This window comes from Primulina eburnea, chromosome 6, assembly GCF_022965805.1.
Source record: "Primulina eburnea isolate SZY01 chromosome 6, ASM2296580v1, whole genome shotgun sequence".
Classification (NCBI taxonomy): Eukaryota; Viridiplantae; Streptophyta; class Magnoliopsida; order Lamiales; family Gesneriaceae; genus Primulina; species Primulina eburnea.
The window spans coordinates 33,040,028-33,061,168 of record NC_133106.1 but is presented as its reverse complement, the minus strand read 5'-3'; the positions used below and the strand labels follow the sequence as shown (position 1 = coordinate 33,061,168).

Genomic DNA, 21,141 nt, shown 5'->3' with positions numbered 1-21,141 from the left:
TTGAAAATCAGCGGTTGAGAATTTCCAACCGCGGTTGATTTCTAATTTTTCATACACCAAAATTCCTGAAATTTCATTTCTTAACACAAAATTTTCTGTTTCGATCCACCAATAAACAAAATTCTAATAATTCAACATGAACGTGGTTCTGATACCACTTGTTGGGAGATTTTACAAAATAAATATATAAATCATGTAATTAAATCCATATATCACAACACGCCATGAATTCATGTCGAATTATCAGAAAATATAAATAACAGTAAACACATACCAGAATCCATTGATTGATATAGCGTCAGAATTATGGATCTTCCAAGACAACAGAGAATCGACCACCTTATTCTTGCCTATGATGGGAGAAGGAGAGAGATCTAGAATACATGTGCCGTATGTATTATGTGTTATATTCTTAGTGCCTTTGGGACCATAACCTTATATAAACTTAACAGTCTTCAACCCATGCATCATAGAAGACCTAATTGGGCTGGGTTTCTACACATAAAGTGGACCATACCAATTTATTTAATAATTTGGAAACCCATAATTAATTAGATCATTTTATTGGGTCATTTATTAGATAACTTGTTCAGGTACAATTAATTAAATTATGCGAGCCCACAAAATAATTGCAACAAATTTGACTCCAGAGATTTGCGAGACTCTTGGTTTGAATGGATTGGAAACTCATGATTTGCCAGCAATAGAGAGTTTTATATAATCCATGCATTCCCCATTTACATATATACTAATAAACTCATGATCTTTTGGCAACTATGTATATCGTACGTACCAGGCCTATGCTGCATGAAGAAAAAGAGCGACTATGTATCGTACCAGGCCGATGCTGCATGTTTGTGGAGAACTTTTTGTATCTTTGTTGTGTGGAGAACTTACTGATATGTGTGAGTTGTGTTTACTTATTGTTGTTTGTTATTCGTATTATTTGCTTGCTTTGGTGTGGTACTGATAGCTTATTTGTGATGATTGTAATAGTTTGATTGTAAGGTCCAAAAATTTAATTCTCGTAATTTGAATGCATGCAATCTAGAATTTTATTTTAAATTATATGTTTAATTATTTTTTTAATGCATACTTAATACATAGTAGTAATTATTTCATGAAATTTTAAAGTTCATGCATTAGGGTTTTTAGATGCATTTTCGCACTCGAACGAGGAACAGGGACCGGACCGGAAAATTTTCTAGAAAATTATTTTTATTACATGATTAATTTTTATTATTTAATATAAAATATTTTAAAGGTATTTTTCAAGAATTGGGATTTATTGGATATTTTTACCGCATGATTTTAATTTTTAGTGGTACGTAAATTTTATCGAATCGGGGGACTTTTTGAGGGTTCAGCTAATATTTTCAAAAACTTTCCAACACGAAATATTTTTCGGTAGTGTGTTTGGATTTAATGAGCCTATTTTTAAGCTTATTGGACTTAAAACTCTTCTAACTCTTTTTTTTCAATTAGAAATTGAGACCGTTAGCTAAATTATTTTATATCATTACTTCCTTAACCAAACCTTAACCCTACCACCTTCACACCAACCGACACCCCTCACTTTCAGAAACCTGCCTTCTTGGTTTTATTAATACACCAACTGTGAGGCTTTAGTTTACACTTGTTCTTGCAAAGAACTACATCCGAGGCTTCTCCGATTGCTCTCCTCTTCAACATTCTCGCATAAAAGATCAACAGGCACGCATTGTATCATTATTTCTGCATCATTCACGTCGTTATATGTTGTCATGTGTGTATTATTTATGCCCGGCTCGGTATTTTCATGACAAATTCTCATGGCTTTGGTTTTCATGATTTAAGTTTGCATCTTCTTGGCATCTCACGTTTTCTGCTCCTGTTTGTGCAAAGGACTGTCAAAGGGTGAGTTTGAGGTATGTTATCACCGACAAGGAGAGGAGTGTAGGCTGGAAACAAGACCACACCGCGTCGAGTAAGACCACACCGCGTCGAGTAAGGGTGGTCCATGGTTCTTGATTATTAGATCGAAAGTGGGTAGATCGGTGAAGTGGAAAGGACCAGCGTTGCTTAGGCCATACCAAGCCATGGACCAGACCCTGAGGGGTCTGAACCACGGTCTGGAAAGGCTCGGCTAGCGCTGGGACGAGCCACAAAGCCGTTCGAGTTCGGGGAAAGAAGTTGGTCGTGTAGGATGCATGAGGTGATTACCAATCGGGTGAGCTGTTCTTCGTGCCTGGGGGTGTAGCCGTGGTTCCTTTGGGTCCAGAGGAGTCCTAGGATGGTCTAGGGGAAGCCGAGTCATGGCTGGTTCATCGGGTCTTGGCTAGGAACTAAATAAAATGAGGGTTAGTGCACTAGGTAGAGGCGTGCATATTCTGAAATTTCCAGCAGCATACCAGCAAGGTTTTTAAGGTTCTAAGGGGTGCGAATTGGGTGGATTCATATCTGGTATGGTGTTGTGAAGTCATGTTTTAAGTTTGGTAAAATTCGGTTAAGTTTCGTGTCGATTCGGGTTAAAATCGTGACCCTAGTGCAAGTTTTAAAACGAGTGGATTAAGTTATAAAATGAACTCGATATTACATCTAGGAATGATTATAAATATGTTTTGGGATGTTTTAAGGAGTTTGGTAAGTTTCGGATCAAAATAATGAGTTTTGGTTGTATCCGGGATTTAATCGCCGCACGAAACGTTAATTAAAGAATTAATTGAAACACATAGATTTATGCTTAATAAAATTATGGAAAATTATATTAAGCTTAATAATTATTAGAAGTCTAAGTTTTTAATTTGGGAATTTTATGCTAAGGTTTGGTTTAATTCGGGATTAAAACGCATTAATAGGTTATATTTAAAGATAAATTTTAAAGTCATAGATTTAAGCCAAATAAAAATATGGGAAAGTTCTTGTAAGCTTAAATAATTATTTGGGACGTGTTAGAATCAATGGAATTAAGAAAATGTTAAAGAAGTAAAATTTTACGTCTATGGGCAAAATGGTAATTTTTGGGTTTCCAGGGGCAAAATGGTCATTTTGCATCTGGGGTTGGATGTTGGTCCTGGCAGCGCCCTGAGCACAAATTTATGATATTTTAAATGTTCATGCATCGTGATCACGATTTTAAGATTTTATGAAGATATACATCGCATGCTTGGACTTAAGAAAAATTGCATTTATTCAAGAATTTTATAAGTGATGAAAATGATAATATTTTGAATGATGGGAATTAGTTGTGGCTATCGAAGTATATGTAAATGGTTAAGACGTATATGTAAATGCTGATGATGAGGCCTAGGCACAGTGGATGGGTGATCCTGTCACTGATGACCGACAGCCGCCGAGTACCGCGGTTCTACGTATGATGGATCCATCATAAATGATATGATGTATGATAGTCACTTCTAATGAACGGAATTCACCAAGGATAAATGACGAAAGATAAATGATGAATGATGAATCATGAATGATGAACGATAAATGATAAACGATGAATGATGATTAACGATGAGTTGTTTTGACACTTCACGATTTTACACGACATGTTTACGTATATGATGACATGAGATGACATGTTTTGACACGATATGATTTTACAAAACAAGTTTACATTATGCTTTTAAGTTCATGAAATATATGTTGAGTATGATATTTTTCACTGCTGTGTGCTATGTATATGTACTTGTTATTCTTGATACAGGTGTGTTGAGTCTTTAGACTCACTAGGCGTGTGTGATGCAGGTGAGCTTAATGATGAGGGGACTGAGGTGCGGAACTCTGAGTAGGCAGACCTGGTGCGGTGACTGGTGTGCTGTCGTTGTGCCACCAAACTTAAATTCCTACTCTTTAGATAAAACTAGTGTAATGGTGAGCAGGGTCGAATCCACAGGGAACGGGAGATAATTCGTTTCGAGTAAAATGCAAATAAAGGAGGGATTTTGGATATGAATTAAATAAAATACTAGAACTAATTTAGCATGCAAGAAGAAATAACAAATCAAGATGAAAAACTAATTAAATGTAAATTAATATTACCAAGCTCGATTCAAGGGATTTCTACTATTCAATTGTATCACTGTTCATCGGCTAACATATATTTATTCATGCAATTACAAGCAATTAACTTTAGAATTATAGGGATAGCCGCTAAAATTCTTGTGTTTTCCTAAAATAATTGACCGAACCCAGCATCCAGTCAAAACTTATTAATAATTAACTCGGCACGATAGTGTTCCATATTAATTAAAAATAGCATTTTCGTTTTGTGAAAACAGTTAATCCTAAAATCTAACAATCGAGATAGCTGCAATTGATAGATCGAGTTTCGTTGATTTATTTAAATTAAATATGTTATGATAGCACAACACACATAATCTATCGCTACTCATGTACCAATCATTCATGACAATTACGGATCACTGAATTCATGGTTAGCAGTAGAAAATTATATATCGAATTAAATTGTCAGATTAACCGAGATACAACTTTCATATAAATAAATCATAAATCAACAAATACTTGAACAAAACATGAATATTAAATTAAATCACAAAAGCTTCACAGTGATAAATTGAAATAGTAAAAATATCCCTTGAATAGAAATAAAACTTACCCTAAAGTTGTGGAAGGAGGTTGAGAGAAAATCCTTCTGCCGTCTATTTGCTCTTCACGTTGGATGGTGGAGGAAGAATATCTAAGGCTGCCTCCTTGATTTGAACGTAGGTTAGGTTTTGAAAGAAAAAGGGGTCTAAAGCTAAAAAGCCCATTAATCCAAATTAAAACCTAATCACTAAAAAATTAAAAGATAATATGAAATATCTACTAAAAAATATAGAGTTTTTTTATGGAAAAAAAACTCTATCTTTTATTTCTTCTTTGATATGAAAATTCTTCAATTCTCATTAAGCAGCCGAGGAGCATTCATAAGGCGTGATCACGCCTTATCCAAAAACCAATTCTGAATTTTTCTGTTCAAGTCTTCCACTACGATCATATCGACAACTTTAATTGTGATATAAAATCACCTTTTTAGCCCAATTTTATCTCATGAACAGAAAACTTCATCCTACATTAAATCACACAAAAATGTGTCAATTAAGCACGTTGAAAGTGGTAACAATGAGAGATATGACAACAAAAAATACAACTATTATGAGCCTATCAAATCTCCCACACCTAAACCATGCTTGTCCTCAAGCATAAAAGAGTTCAATTCATTATCTCAACTCATTATCCTCTTTCTGCTTCATTTACTTGTCCGCAAAATATTTTTTTCATGCACCAAAGAAATTTAATTGTTGGGCATCTGACTACCAACATCATGAGCAATTGCTTCCATCCGAATGTGTAGAAATAAAACTGCATAGAGTCCAAACACTCCTCACAAGATTCGCTCATTTCACTCGTAAGTGTCTAGGTGTGTATCAAGGAGCTCTCATGTCAAAACGCTGAAAATTTTTACCATAAGCTTGCAAATATATCATATCCTCTACCAAGTGAATGAATTAAAATGCACAAACAAGGGCTGTAAATGGGTTGAAACGTGGCTAGAGGTCAGGTAGGAAATAAGTACAACGGTTTATGGAACTGAAGAACACATACACACTTTCAACAAAATTGCATCATGCTAACAATAACATCTTGAATCTCATTATAACATCCAAGAGCATTTTTTTCTTCGTTGCTCTTATTTTCCTTCTCACTCTTTTTTTTCTTCTTTTCATTATACATATGTATTTTTTCAAATCATTTTTATCTTTTTTTTTATTCTTGTTTTTTTTTCATAAGGGGTTTTTTGAGACAACGATTTCGAGCATTAATCACTCGATCTCAACAATTTACGCTTTCTTGGCTCAAAACGATGCTAAATGAGAAAAGTTTGTATGATTCTTCAATTCGAGGTTCAAATAGAGGAATAACCAAAAAAAGGATTGTATCATGGATTGTAACGTGGTTATTTTCCAACAAATAGGCTCAAGCTCGAACTTGGCTCACTAGGGGTAAATGAATCAGGGTAGGCTCAAAAAGAATGGCACTGATGATTTGAAAAAAAAAAAAAGGTTTGAACCTAATGCCCTTTACTTTGTTTATGGACCTAATCCATCACAAGGTATCAACAAAGACATGTATAACAATGCAAGTTCTAGAAAAATCAACAATGTATGACTAACACACAATCAAGAAAAATTGGAGCATGATATGATGATTGCTCAAAGGCCCAAAGCTCACACAAAAAAAATGGTATGTGTGTTAGACCTCATACACTTGTCATTTCAACACATCATCAAGAGCAATTTCCCATAAATGTAGCAGTAAGGATGCAAAATCAGTTGCACACAAAGAAGACATCGGTTTTTTTTTTTTAGACTCGCATCAGAGGCATTCAAGATTCAAATGAGAGAGATAACGAATAAACACTAGATGCTTTATGGATCAAACAAATTCATTTTTCCGGACTCTCTCCTCTCTCTCTTCTTTATTTTTTTTCCGAATAAACATGCAAAAAATTTGAAAAAAAATAGAAATTGAAACGAGAAATAAGGCTATATACCCTCCCACACCTAAATGTGGCAATGTCCTCAATGACACAAAAATTAGATGCACAACGTAGACAGTAAAAACGCAAAAGAAGATAAAAAACTCCCCTGAAAATTGTTGGACATCTTGGAGCAAAGCTTTCTATTGTTGTTGCGGTGTTAACGAAGCCTGCGAGAGAAGATGTGAAAAAGGGTGAGAACAAATAATGTTAGATAAAAGAAAAGTAAATTTTTAATTTTTTTTTTTTCAGAAGATGTCTTCGGACAGGGCGTGACCACGCCTTGTCAAAAGACATCTATTGTGTTTAGGGCAAATTTTATTTTTTTATTTTTTATTTTTTTAAAAAAAAAATTCAGCAGAGGTGTTTCAACAAGGCGTGGCCACGCCTTGTGCGAAGACCTCTACTGGATTTTTTTTTTTTTTTGCTTTGCGTAGAAGTGTTATTCTTATAAGGCGTGGTCACGCCTTGTTAGAAGACATCTTCTGCAAAAGGTAACAAAAATTGTACTATTTGATAAAAATAAAATAAAAGAAATTAAAAATAATAAGAACAAAAAATTTGGGTTGCCTCCCAAAAGCGCTCGATTTTTAGTCGTCGGCTTGACCCTCAAAAACTCTCATTCAAAGAGCGGCTGACGCCCAAAGTACGTGTCATATGACACCATATATGGGTCTTGGTTCCATGTGCCCTCAAGTTTGGCTTGATGTATGCAATGTAAGCTCGTCTCCTCAACAAAACGTGACTTTGAATAATAGGCATGAGATGAGAGTATCATCGTTGGCTCTTGAAGAACAAAATCTGTTGAAATCGGTAATGGAGAAAGACAAGAATCTCCTAGATGTATGTATGATAATATTATCGACGAGCTCAAATCGATAGTCTCAGGAGCTTGTTCATCTCTCAACTTTATTGGTGCCTCATCTTCGTTTGATATTTCTTCCAAAACTTTTTCAGATCGAGGCTCAACAGTTTTCCCATTCAATGCCACACGCTTGTTTACCATATCATTCAATTGACTTATGATTTTTTCAAGACTATATCCCTCATCTTCTTGATGCTCGAAAGGTTGGTCTGTAAAATCAGATTGATTAATTTCTAGAGTGTATTGGTGTCTCCAACTCTGCAGCGAAGGATCCCAATACTGATGGTAGTCAAAGTCAGCCATATCATTTAGCAAATATATCACATTGTCTTCACGTCGACTAAGTAATGGACTACCGGTTTTTAGTGCTCCTTTAAATACCCATCTTCGTGTAATTGCATCCAAACCTTTAAGAAAAAGTCTAATAAGAACATAGTTAGAAAAATCATGATTCCTGAATTTTGTTACTAAATTATTGAATCTCTCCCATGCTGCGTAGAATGGTTCTCCGTTTTGTTGGGCAAAACTTGTGAATACTTGTCGATGAAACATCTCAAAGTATTTCACAACAAAAAAATTCTCAAATTCTTCTTTTCTTGATAAATCACCTGTACAAGAAGAATGAGACGTAAAAAAAAATAATAACAAAACTCGAAAAATCTAACCTTGCACCATTCCCCGGCAACGGCGCCAAAATTTGGTGTGCTGTCGTTGTGCCACCAAACTTAAATTCCTACTCTTTAGATAAAACTAGTGTAATGGTGAGCAGGGTCGAATCCACAGGGAACGGGAGATAATTCGTTTCGAGTAAAATGCAAATAAAGGGGGGATTTTGGATATGAATTAAATAAAATACTAGAACTAATTTAGCATGCAAGAAGAAATAACAAATCAAGATGAAAAACTAATTAAATGTAAATTAATATTACCAAGCTCGATTCAAGGGATTTCTACTATTCAATTGTATCACTGTTCATCGGCTAACATATATTTATTCATGCAATTACAAGCAATTAACTTTAGAATTATAGGGATAGCCGCTAAAATTCTTGTGTTTTCCTAAAATAATTGACCGAACCCAGCATCCAGTCAAAACTTATTAATAATTAACTCGGCACGATAGTGTTCCATATTAATTAAAAATAGCATTTTCGTTTTGTGAAAACAGTTAATCCTAAAATCTAACAATCGAGATAGCTGCAATTGATAGATCGAGTTTCGTTGATTTATTTAAATTAAATATGTTATGATAGCACAACACACATAATCTATCGCTACTCATGTACCAATCATTCATGACAATTACGGATCACTGAATTCATGGTTAGCAGTAGAAAATTATATATCGAATTAAATTGTCAGATTAACCGAGATACAACTTTCATATAAATAAATCATAAATCAACAAATACTTGAACAAAACATGAATATTAAATTAAATCACAAAAGCCTCACAGTGATAAATTGAAATAGTAAAAATATCCCTTGAATAGAAATAAAACTACCCTAAAGTTGTGGAAGGAGGTTGAGAGAAAATCCTTCTGCCGTCTATTTGCTCTTCACGTTGGATGGTGGAGGAAGAATATCTAAGGCTGCCTCCTTGATTTGAACGTAGGTTAGGTTTTGAAAGAAAAAAGGGTCTAAAGCTAAAAAGCCCATTAATCCAAATTAAAACCTAATCACTAAAAAATTAAAAGATAATATGAAATATCTACTAAAAAATATAGAGTTTTTTTATGGAAAAAAAACTCTATCTTTTATTTCTTCTTTGATATGAAAATTCTTCAATTCTCATTAAGCAGCCGAGGAGCATTCATAAGGCGTGATCACGCCTTATCCAAAAACCAATTCTGAATTTTTCTGTTCAAGTCTTCCACTACGATCATATCGACAACTTTAATTGTGATATAAAATCACCTTTTTAGCCCAATTTTATCTCATGAACAGAAAACTTCATCCTACATTAAATCACACAAAAATGTGTCAATTAAGCACGTTGAAAGTGGTAACAATGAGAGATATGACAACAAAAAATACAACTATTATGAGCCTATCAGTGACACGACCCGAGGACCACATGTTTTCTGCATTATGATTCATGAGATTGAGAGGAGATGAATATTTTCATACGTTGATGATTTTAAGATTCTTATTATTTTATGTTTTCGTATGATTATAGCTGAGCTTGGTTAATTAAACTGCACTATTTTTACAGTAAGATAATTACGATTATTTTAAATGTTATTTCGAAAATGCGAGCTTTTATTTAAAAAAAAATGTCAAGTAGAAATTTAAAAATGAGTGAGACGTTACATTGATACTGATTGATTGCGATAAAAAAATTGCCTTTATTTAAAGTTAAAACTTGGATGACAGATAAAAACATGTTTCCTAATATTCGAAATATATATATCTATCTATATATGATCATGATTTGCATGTTTTTACCCTAATATTGATCTTGAAATATTCTAATCCAAAATACTTGTTTGTTAGGTCTAATCGATGGATATTTATATTGATCTAATTGTCTCATGTAAATAAGGAATCAAAACAAAATGAAACAAAATTAACATTAGGTATTTTCAAACATGCGCTAGCTGTATAAGCGAATTTACATTTGAAAAAACACATGTACCTGCACAAGAAGATTATAATACGACGTGCCTAGCTCTTCGTGCGCATAATGTAATAACAGAAATATGAATAGAAGTGTTAGAAGATAATTTTGTAAGCTCGATTAAAACGAAACTCACCATGAATTCGTATTAGAAAGTCCGACCGCAACCAAAATCGCTAGCTAATGCAGAGACCGTGATCCCAAGATGCGTAGTAAACATATATGGCTCATTAATCTCTTTCTCATATCAGTTTCCATAGCCTTACCTGAATTATAACTCTCTGTGACGTATTTTTCAAATATTTCGAGCTTCACCATTTGTCGCCTTGATCAATATAGTTCATGTCTTGTTTGTACCTAGTTCGAAGGTACTACTTACCAACGTTGTTGTGCTGAGAAAAAAAAGAGTGTCCACCACTGTCTGCGTGGGTGGCCCGATGGTTATGAATTTGACAGGTAAATATAGCTAACTGGAATTCAATATTAAATATGGAAAGTCTGTTGCTTTTGGAAACCTGATTATCAGTTGTTTCTCTGGCTTGTACAATCAAGACCGCAGGTGGGTTATGCAAAATTTAGTTCTTCGGCGAATTCAGCTTGTACAATCAAGACCGCATGTCAATATTGAAACTTGGATTTAACTCAACTTCAAAAGTTAGGTCAACATGAAAAAAATGTTCAAACCTATATATGCAACTCACAGAGATTTTATCTTACCGATATTAGATAACCAACAAAGTATGAATATCGTGTGTGTGATTTCTCTACGTGCAAGTGAATAAGAATGTGTCGGTCTTCTCAGGGTGGTGTTATTACCTGCGCAAGGTCGTATTTAATCTATGTAACAATAATTATATATTATATTTGGTAGTACAAATGCACACGCAACTATATATTTCTAAATTAGTGGTTGAGCCACGTTCGTTGCCTATTTAACATAACATGCGAATATTGATATGAATATAATATATATATATATATATATATATATATATATATATATATAATTTAAATTAATTTAATCTAAATTATGTTTAACATCAAAGAGTAATTATCTCAAAATATTATATTTTTGGTATAATCAGCTTAAATCAACTTTTATATTTACTCAAATACGTCTTAGGACTTCGCAAAAAAGTATATGTGGGAATAAACAAGTCATGTGAAATTTCCGATCTTTTTCTTTATTTACGTCAACAATCATATAATTCAACAAAACAATATATATATACAATTTATTGTTTAATTAATCGCAAAGTAAACCCTCACCATTTGGTAACATATAAGTTAATTACACATTTTTATTTCATTCGACTCAAATTCTGCAAAAAATTAGTCCGATGTCTATTTATTAATATTTAAAGTATACTTTGGAATAAACTAGTACGTACTATTCTGTAATCATAAAATATTCCATGTTTTGTTTTCTTAACTGGACAAGCTATGTTTTAATAGCAAATTGGCGAGCATCGTGCGAAATTCTCGATCTTTTTCCGAATTATATAGTTCAACAAAACAATATAGGTCTACTTTATTCGAATAGGTGGTGAAACGGAACTCTTGAAAGCGATTCCATGTTTTATTCTTAATTAAAGTCAATGCATGAAACAGTGCAAGCGGATACTAATTAAATTTATATGCACAAATATTTAAATTGAAAGTATACTTTTTGTATCCTAAATTTACATAGCATTATGATTTCGAGCCACTAGTCATACCGATGAAGGAATATAATAGAAAATTAATTAATTTTCTATGTTAAAATATTATTTTTTATTGCAAATATAGATAGAACTGACCTGTATCAAATGATACATACTTTTTAATATATACTTCCTACTATCGATTGAGTGTTGGGATCGATAAAAAAAAAAAAAAAAAGAAGCCAAACACAACCAAGAAATTAGGACTTATATAAAATAATTGAATGAGTTGGAATCTTTCAATTTTTTTTTTTTTTGACAACATTATCATCATTTAGGCGAGTTATTTGAATAAAGGAAAATTTAATTAATTTGGGTTAGAAATCAAAAAATTGGAATAAAGGAAAATTTAATTATTTGTCTATTAATTTCTCATTCTTTATTATACGAATTACTGATAGGAAATGATATGTTTATTTATATCATTCATTTTTTACAATGAGATTTGCGAGAACCTTTAGAGTTATTCTCCAGCAACTTTCTATACTACGAAACAGATAGGCCAAAAATTCTTGCGAACGAATAACAAATTATGTCTGGTGATTTTTATTCTTTCAATGTTTTATTTGACTTTGACCATTTCAAATTATCAAATCAAAGGAGTAAATTAACAAAATATTACTAAAAAACAAAAAGTTGATGGACTAAAACTCAACTTTAACAAATGGAAGGAAGAAAACTCAAACTATGATAAATTAAATTTCCGATATTTTCTCTATATATACAAGAACTCAGTACACATATTTTCCGGGGAACAATATTTATATGTGTTTTTTTTTTCTATTTTTTGGGTCGATGGTTTGTTTTACTCGTTGAATATACATATATTTGGTCTTGATTCAGACTGAAAATGAGAAATCTCAAGCCATAAATCAAACTACGGCTTTTAATTTCAGTTTGAAACGAAATCACAATGTCAAAAAATCATAGATTTCGATTTTTTTTCTCGATTTCGAGTTATGTTTGCAGTTAGATAATCATAATTAAGCAGATCAAATATCGTGTGAGAAGTTACTTGCTATATATAATTAATAAAAAAACTCAGCTTTGGAAAAAAATGTGTTCGATTTTTTTGCAATGATTAACAACTGAAGTTTGATATCGTCAGAATTAATTTGTACAAATATGACTGATATTTCTAACAGAATTTGCAGCATTTGGCAATTAAATAATTTAATAAAAATAATAATGATAATATAATTTGTAAACCTGGGCACCCTAGTACATAGGGTCAAAGAACATTCCCATTGGCCATTACAGTTTTGATCTCCTTGGAAGAATAATTTTGTATCACTGCACACTTGCACGTCGGGATCAGAGACAACGTCCGTGGTATGTTGAATGAAATTGAAAATGAAAAGAAAAAGAATTCGCATGGCAAAGGAGTTGGCGGTGAAAAGCCGAAATGAAAATGAATTTGTCCGACTGTACAAACGTAATCAACTACCCTATTTATAAACCAAAAAAAAAACGCATTAGCTAAGTACATTTCTTATAATTTAAAAACACAACTTAACACTCCCCTCAATCTTGGAACAAGTCTATAATTCCAAGCTTGAATAAAAGATATTGATGTTGACTTTTGCCCAATTCCTTGGTGAACAAATATGTTGGCTGCTCTCCAGTTGAAATGTGTGATGTTTTGATCAGCGCCCTTGTCACATATTTTTTCTCACACTAGATGCCACTTTTATCTCTCTATGTTTTGTTCTCTTGTGATACATTGGATTTGCTGCGTTGTGCAATGCATCAATAATGTCAAGAAGTGTCAACTTCACCCCATGTCTTTCAAAATTCAAACATCCAATGCACTCTGCCTCAGCTTATAAAGATCTTGAAACAGTTGCATGCTTCTTAGTTTTCTATGAAAACAAAGAAATTCCAAGTTTAATACAATAACCAGTAGTAGAGCTTCTATTCATGGGACAAGTTCCACAATCGAATCACAACAGACCGTCAAATGAAGTGAGCTTTAGGCTCACAATAACATTTCATTACCATGTGTGGAATTTAGGTATCGTAATACCCTCAATGTCGCTTCCAAGTGTGAATGCTTTAGGATTGTTCATGACTCGCGCCTTCCAACAGAGGATCAATATCGGCATTTGTCCCGAGAGTACACGGACCCTCACCCGGACCCCCACACGGGGTCCGTGCCTTTGTTTCCTCCTTAGTGCCAAGAACCCAAGACTACACGGACCCTTACCCGGACCCTGACACAGGGTCCGTGCCTTTGTTCCTTTCGGAGTGCATTTTTCCAGAGTCTACACGGACCCCCACACGGACCCTGACACGGGGTCCGTGTCCACCCTTCTTTCCGAACCTTTCACCCGAGTCTACACGGACCCCTACACGGAGGTAGGCACGGGGTCCGTGTCCTTCATATTTTGGGAAAAATATTATGACATGTTTGAGGTTTGATGTCATGGTTTAGTACAATGATTTGCAAGGTCGAGCCATGGCAAATTGTAGAATGTTCTAAGGAATGATTGAGCTTGAGAGTAAGTATGATTTCTACGTTTAAGTTATGCAATTTAAGTAAGTGAATTCATGATAGTATGTGCAGCGACGGCCCCGATCGAAGTCCAATAAATCCCTCAACGCCAAGTAAGTATGTTTGACGTGCAAAAGAAAATATTTCAAGATTTTGAGGTATGCTAAATGTCTTGTGACCAAATTATATTTAGGATTGGAAAGCGTTAAATTATGAACGGGGACCAATCCGCCCGTTAAATTATGAACGGGTTAGATCGTGGTTGGAAAGCGTTAAATTATGAACGGGGACCAACCAGCCCGTTAAATTATGAACGAGGATCTCATGTATGTGGCAGTGGATACGTCTCTGTCAGCCCAGTACTGTGGTTGTCTGATCAGGCATTTATTATGTTATGGGTCACTTGCTTTGAAACATCCTCTACGCAAAATGATGAAGTTATGTATGTTCAAGTATGCAGTATGTTTATGAAAGTTTATGTTGAGGGCACGTCTAGTTATGTACGTACGTATGTTCAATTTATTATGCAAGTTCTAGTTTCAAGTTATGTACGTCATATTTTAAAGTTGCATGCGAATTTTTATTACGTAGTACTCGTTATTCCAGTTTATACGTGTTGAGTCTTTAGACTCACTAGACTTGATCGATGCAGGTGACTATGTTGGTGAGGAGACAGGAGGTGGCGACCAAGGGGCAGGCTTGGACTGAGTGGCAGGCTAGACTCGAGGACCGCAATGTCTACGTTTTTTGCAAAGTTTCAAAATACTCTGATTTTTAAATATCTGGATGCGAAATATTTTGAGACAGTTTCTTTTAGCAAAATTTTATTGGTGACGGATGATTTTGAGATTTATTGTTATGAATGTTGAGTGACGACCGTATGGATGTTTACATTTAAGAAAATTTTTAATTTTTCCGCAAATTTTAAGTATGAAAAGTACGGTACGTTACAACAGTGTCTTAACAGATACATCGAAAATAACATAAACTAGAATCAGAACTGAGAAATAACAGTCTTCTTCAGAGCCCCAAAACTGAATCTGCTCTTCTTCTTCTAACATTTCTTCTTTGTTCTTATCTGATATGGGTTTGGTGGGTGAGTGATATGGTTGTCACTCAATAAGCGGGGGCGAAAATAACTCTCAGTTTTCGAAATCATTTTCAACAGAAACAGTAATACAAATAATATACAGAAACTCTTATTTTCAGAACAAGAATCAATATTCAGGAATCAGAATTCAGAACAGAAATCAGAAATTTAACAAGTAAACACTGAGCACGTTTGTGAATTTCTTAGCTAAACTGATATCAGTCCCCTGTATGTTATCTCCTCTAAGGGTTGAGGCCAGTAATCAGTAATCATTATTCAGTAATGTTCAGAATATATATTCCTACCATTAGTTCACTAGGTTTCAGTGCTTCAAAAATCAGATATCAGAAATCAAAAATACATGTACTTTGCTTCAAAACAGAAGTCATCATACGGTTTTCAAGACATTTATGCATAAGCCCACTTATTGTACTTTGCTAGAAAGTTTCGGTTGAATTCTGGAAATCTGCTTGCTCTCGCTACTGGATTTTACTGCTTAGGGCACTCTCTTAACTCGAATTTTCAAGTGATATTCAAGATTTGTGTAACACTAATTCAGAGATTTGATGGCTGTTATTTATATGTAAAATTCTGACTGTTAGTCTCCCAATTAATGGTCATAATCTGCCATGATGTGCCATTAACAACCTTTATATAATCGATGTGTGTGGTATGGATAATGGTCTGAAAATGTTGTAACACGAGATTAATCAATATGACCATTTAATTAGGGGTATAATTTTAAGTGAGGGGGTCTGTTAATTTTCTGAAATTTTATCGTTGGAGCCAGGAGAGGTTGTTACGGGACTTCATCGTTTTTTTACAGTAACAATATCTATTTAGGTTGAAAGCACTCCTTCTGAAATTACATTATCGTCTACGAAATCGAACCCTCTGTACAAATTTTTCATTCTAATATTTTGAATTCAATCTTGCTCCTACAGATACAATTGGCTGACAATCGTTTTGATCCCCTAGATATCCGCAGTGAAATGGATACGAGTCGTGGTGTTCCTCCCTCTACAACTACACCATCAGCAGAGAACCCTATCGAGAATACCTTACAATGGATTGTTGTTGATCCAGACCTCGTTCCACTGGAGGAAATTGCTCCGAGTGAACCAGGGAATCCCGTTGATCTCGAGAATCCTCCTGATCGCGAGGCTTATCTGCGGGCGTTTCCCCCACAACCGCCAATTTTTCGAAGGTGCTCCAAGTGACAAGCAGGGTATAGCACTGATTTTTCCACTCCGAAGAAACCACGCATTTCCACCTACTTCTCCCTTGATCCGGAGTTTTCATCAGTAGATGACTCCAACGATGAAAACTATGAACTGGTTGCTCGAAAGCATTTTTTACTCTCTAAAAAGTCATATGCTTCCTCATCTACCTCTGTCGCTCCACCTAAGCAATCTCATGATCATTTTCAAGAGGTCTGTTTCTCGTCTGAGGACGAACAATCGCTGGCTGATTTTCTGAACAGCTTGAGAGACACAAAAAGGTGTCAGGAATCGGCACAAGAAGCGAGTGAAGCCATATCTGAGTCATCCCAAGAGGTCCCATCGGAATCTGAATCCATGCCTGAAGCAGAAAAATCTTATTCTGGTTCTGAATGAGCTGCTGCTTCTGGGGAAGATGCTGAAGAATCTGAGTACGGTGTTGAGCCAAGTGCTGGCAACACTAACAATGAGGACTATGATATCACTACTTTCTTCTCCTCAAAATTTTACTCTGTGTCTAGTGTAAGTCAATGGTACCTATATGCACACAGAGAATTCATCGAGGAACGCAATATTGATTATGAGGCGTACGACAAATACAACTTGACCATTTTTCTACAGTCCTGAAGGCTGAGTTCAACTGTTAAGTCCGTTCTGCCCTATGCACGAAAACCGATCCTTGCATTCTACTGTAATCTGGTCTCAAGTGTTGGGGATGGAATATCAGCCAAGTTTGGTCGGGTGTATGTCCGAGACACTATCTATGATTTCTCAACATACACCATAAATGAGTTCTACAATACTCCAGTTGAAGATGATGAGTATGAACTCCCACACATTGATGCCATTACTTCTGTTCTAATCGGGGGGCTCATCACTGAATTTCCAAGCCGCCCCAAGCGTCTTGTTGTGTCCAATTTGGCATCATTTTACTATGTCCTTCATAAGACGGCCTTTCGCAACTGGATTCCCTCGTCCAACACCACTGTGGTGACCCGACCACAAGCTATCACCCTGTTTACCATTGACACGGGTCGCAAGTTTAATTTTGGGCAGTCGGTATTCACCACTATCCTTCAGTTTGCGGAAGGCGGAATGAAATCAACTAAGCTTCATTTTCCCTCCCTGATTTTTAGAATCCTGGAGTCACAGGGCTTTGTTAAAGAAGCTGAGGACCAAATGATAGACGTCGGTAAATCGCTAAAAATTTCCTCTGCTTATTTCAAACGGAATCGGGTCGTGGATCTCTCTTGGTCTGCTGCAAGAAGTGCCCCGGAGGTTGATATCACTGCCCCTTCACCTGCTGCTGGTGTTGCCCCGAGTGTTGGCAACACGAGCCCCTCATCATCATCCATCCCTGATGGCTTCATCTTGCTCACCACCTTCGAGATCCAAGCACAAATAGATTTTGGCCTTCAGCAAATCAAACAAGCCAAGGAAATCATCGCTTATTATGAAAATAAAATTGCTGATTATCGCCTACTTCTGGAGGTTGGCGTGCATTCTGTTCAAAAAGGGGGAGACATGGCGCCAAAAATTCCAAGAACTGATAAAGAATAAGCCAATGAAAACTGAGTCCCTATGTCTTCCGTCTTCTGTCTTATGCTCTCTATGTTCTCCTATTTATTTCTGATTGATTGCTTTTCCATCTTTGCTTTTATGGTTATGTTCTGCTATTCAAATAATAATTAATGAACTCTGATTTCTGTTGTCTCTATTTGTCTTATCTTAGTACCTGGTGTTGCGTGTTAGTGTTGACAACACTGCCCACAAAACCAATAACCTAACATGTTCAACTCAAGGGGAGATGCACTTTGAAACTTAGGGGGAGCTAAACTGATTACAAGGCTGTCTGTCATCATTTTCGAAAGTTTTGTCTAGAAATGCAAAAAGGGGAGATTGAAGGGAATATTTTATTCCTAATCAACTAAGATTTTATTTTTATTTTGCATTTCTAGAGTAATTTGAAGATTTGTTTCCCTAGATATAGATAATATTATTCTTGGAATTATTCAATACACTTTGGGAACTTATCTATAAGATATATTATACTAGATTTAAAAGGTTGATTTCTAATAAAACTCATGGGTTTCCTTTGTTCATAGGTGAGGAATATCTACGGAGATTGAGGTGAAGAATAAATATATGTGGTGATCGAATATTGTATATAGAGGGAGAAGAACGACTTACGAGCACTGGAGTTTTGGTGAACCTAGTCAAATTCAGTATTGAAGATTCGTATGAAGAAGTTTGAGTGATTTACTCACAAAATCATCGTGTTGTTGTCTAATGTTGACGACACTCGAAGAACAACACTGACGCAGAGTGTTGATTGAAGAATGATTGTGTTTGGTTTTGTGCAATATATTTTGTTTTTATGCATCTTGTTTTTTAGTAATGATATTTTGATGTATTTTGGTTTCTTGAATGTCAAGGAATTTAGGTTTGTTAGCCTCACTAGTATTGTTTTGTGTAAACGATTTACGTACATTTCTAGTGAATTTTTGCCATGAGGCATCACAGAAGTATTTGTACTTGTGCACGATTTAAATAACTAGTGTTCATTTATTAAATTTCACGAGAGTACTGAATATTATTTTTTGTTGCACTGTTCTGTGCTGGTGTTGACAACACCAAGTATAACACCAAATTCTGATATACTAGTTTACAATTATTTCATGTACGTTTATGAGCAACATATCCTTTCATATTTAAACTTCATCTCCTGTAAACTCAAGGTCTCATTTTGCAATGAATTTCAAATTCATCCAACTAACTAATCAAATTTTAATTATATGCAAACACAATCATAATTTTATCGTATACATATGAGACTCAAATAAGAAAATAATTTTTTTGGCTCACTAAATTTTTCTATTTGAGTTTTAGTACATTATGATTTTCAAAGTTTGATTTATTTTCCCAAACTCAAATACTATACATAAAATTCAAGTATGATTGAGAAAATAATTATGACAATGTTTACAAAAAAAGAATTAGTGTACTCAATATATCTCAAACGGCGCCCGCATGGGCTTAGCTCAGTTGGTCAGCAGCAGTAAATCTTGGAGCAATGACCAGAGATTGAGTCTCACAAGCGGCAGTGTGGGAGTTAAATTCCCTCCAATGAGGGGGAGCTCCTTGTGCGCGGCGTAGCATAAGGTCTAGCTGCTGCTGGTTGGCTGAGTCACCATGATTTACCTCCTCTCACATTCCTGTCGAGCCGGGGAGTGAGGGGCGCATAAGGTGAGCGATTTCACCTTTTGGAGCAATATATCTCAAACGGCATACGATGACAATTAGATTTGAAATTATGATTATTCCACAAAAATAGAAGCTAAAATCTTGAGTACATTAATGCTAATAAATTAACATTAATTACTCTCAACTATATCCTTATCATTAATGTTAGCAATGTCCGAGCCCTCGTACTCATTCAACTCCACCAACATGAATTTATTAAACCATAATCACATTCTCGTCTTCTTGGATTAATCCAATATATATATAGACACACTCTAGGTTCCTATCCAAAAATATATTTCCTAATTTATTTGTTCAAAAAAGAAAAAAAAATCATTCCAAAAGAAAAAAAAAAAAGAAAGAAAAGAAGCATGGCTGCGTCCGATGAGGAAGCCAATTATGCAAATGAAATCAAAGACCGAAAACTCAAGGAGTTGAGAAAATTCATCGGAGAACAGGAAGTTAGGATCCAAACCCTACAGAACAGTTCCTTCCAACTAGCCAACTATTACTTCGTTTTCCAGGGCGTCATTTTAGCCGCAATATCCAACACTACTACCCTCGTGTGCTCCGATGCCTGGTTCGTTTTCTCACTCTCTCTTATGGCTGCCGTTCTAAACTTTTTCGCTCTCCTTTTGATCGGAAAAAAGTATGTCCGGGTCATGAACTTGCATGATGAAACCTGGTCCGAATACAATGCTTTGAAACGAAATAATAACGTCGAAGATCGCCATCATAACCCGACAGAAGGAAATAGTAACGACGAAGATCGCCATCGTAACCCGACAGACCAATTTTCTCAGGTAAAAAGATGTGTGGTTCTAGGGTTGTGCCTGGCAATCTTTGTGGGGTTTACAGCGGTGATGCTTTCGGGTCCATGGCGTATAATCTGCAAGCATGATAAGGTTTCGAGGCAATACAAGGAGGATTTAGAATGTTTCAAGCTTTGCAACGCCTCAAAATGCATGAAGTTTTGCTACGCGGTTTAATATCTTGTTTCATGCAATTATTAATGGAATGTTAGTTTTGCGTTGGATTGATGGTAAATTGTTATGAAATTAATAACTATTTTATATTTACTCATTTTCTTGTATTCTATAAATGTTCCATTAAATGTGTTTATGATTCGTTACACTTCTTTATCCATGAGATTGATTGATGTAAAATTGTTTTAAAATCCTTAATTAAAAATATATATTTCATAAATCTTAAAATTTCAAAATCACATTGATCCATGTTAGGCTCGTGGTCTTTTTATACACGACTTCAGCATTCAGTTATGTATAAAATTTTAATCCTACAATAAAAGGGATGTTGGATAAATAAAGTATGGTAAATGATCATTTTTTTAAAAAAATAAAATGGATAAACGTGATATTA

General features: G+C 34.9%; 1 protein-coding gene across 4 annotated transcripts in view; it reads left to right on the top strand.

The window, feature by feature from the left end:
- Positions 1 to 21,141, top strand: part of LOC140834432 (uncharacterized) — a 46,641-nt gene that overhangs the window by 8,790 nt on the left and 16,710 nt on the right. The window contains exon 3 of one of the 4 annotated variants that reach the window (XM_073199308.1): positions 797 to 1,000. The exons of the other annotated variants lie outside the window; for them this stretch is intronic. The gene's annotated coding sequence lies outside the window, so the exon portion shown is untranslated. Of the gene's footprint in view, positions 1 to 796; positions 1,001 to 21,141 lie in introns of those variants that run through there. 4 annotated transcript variants of the gene reach the window in all.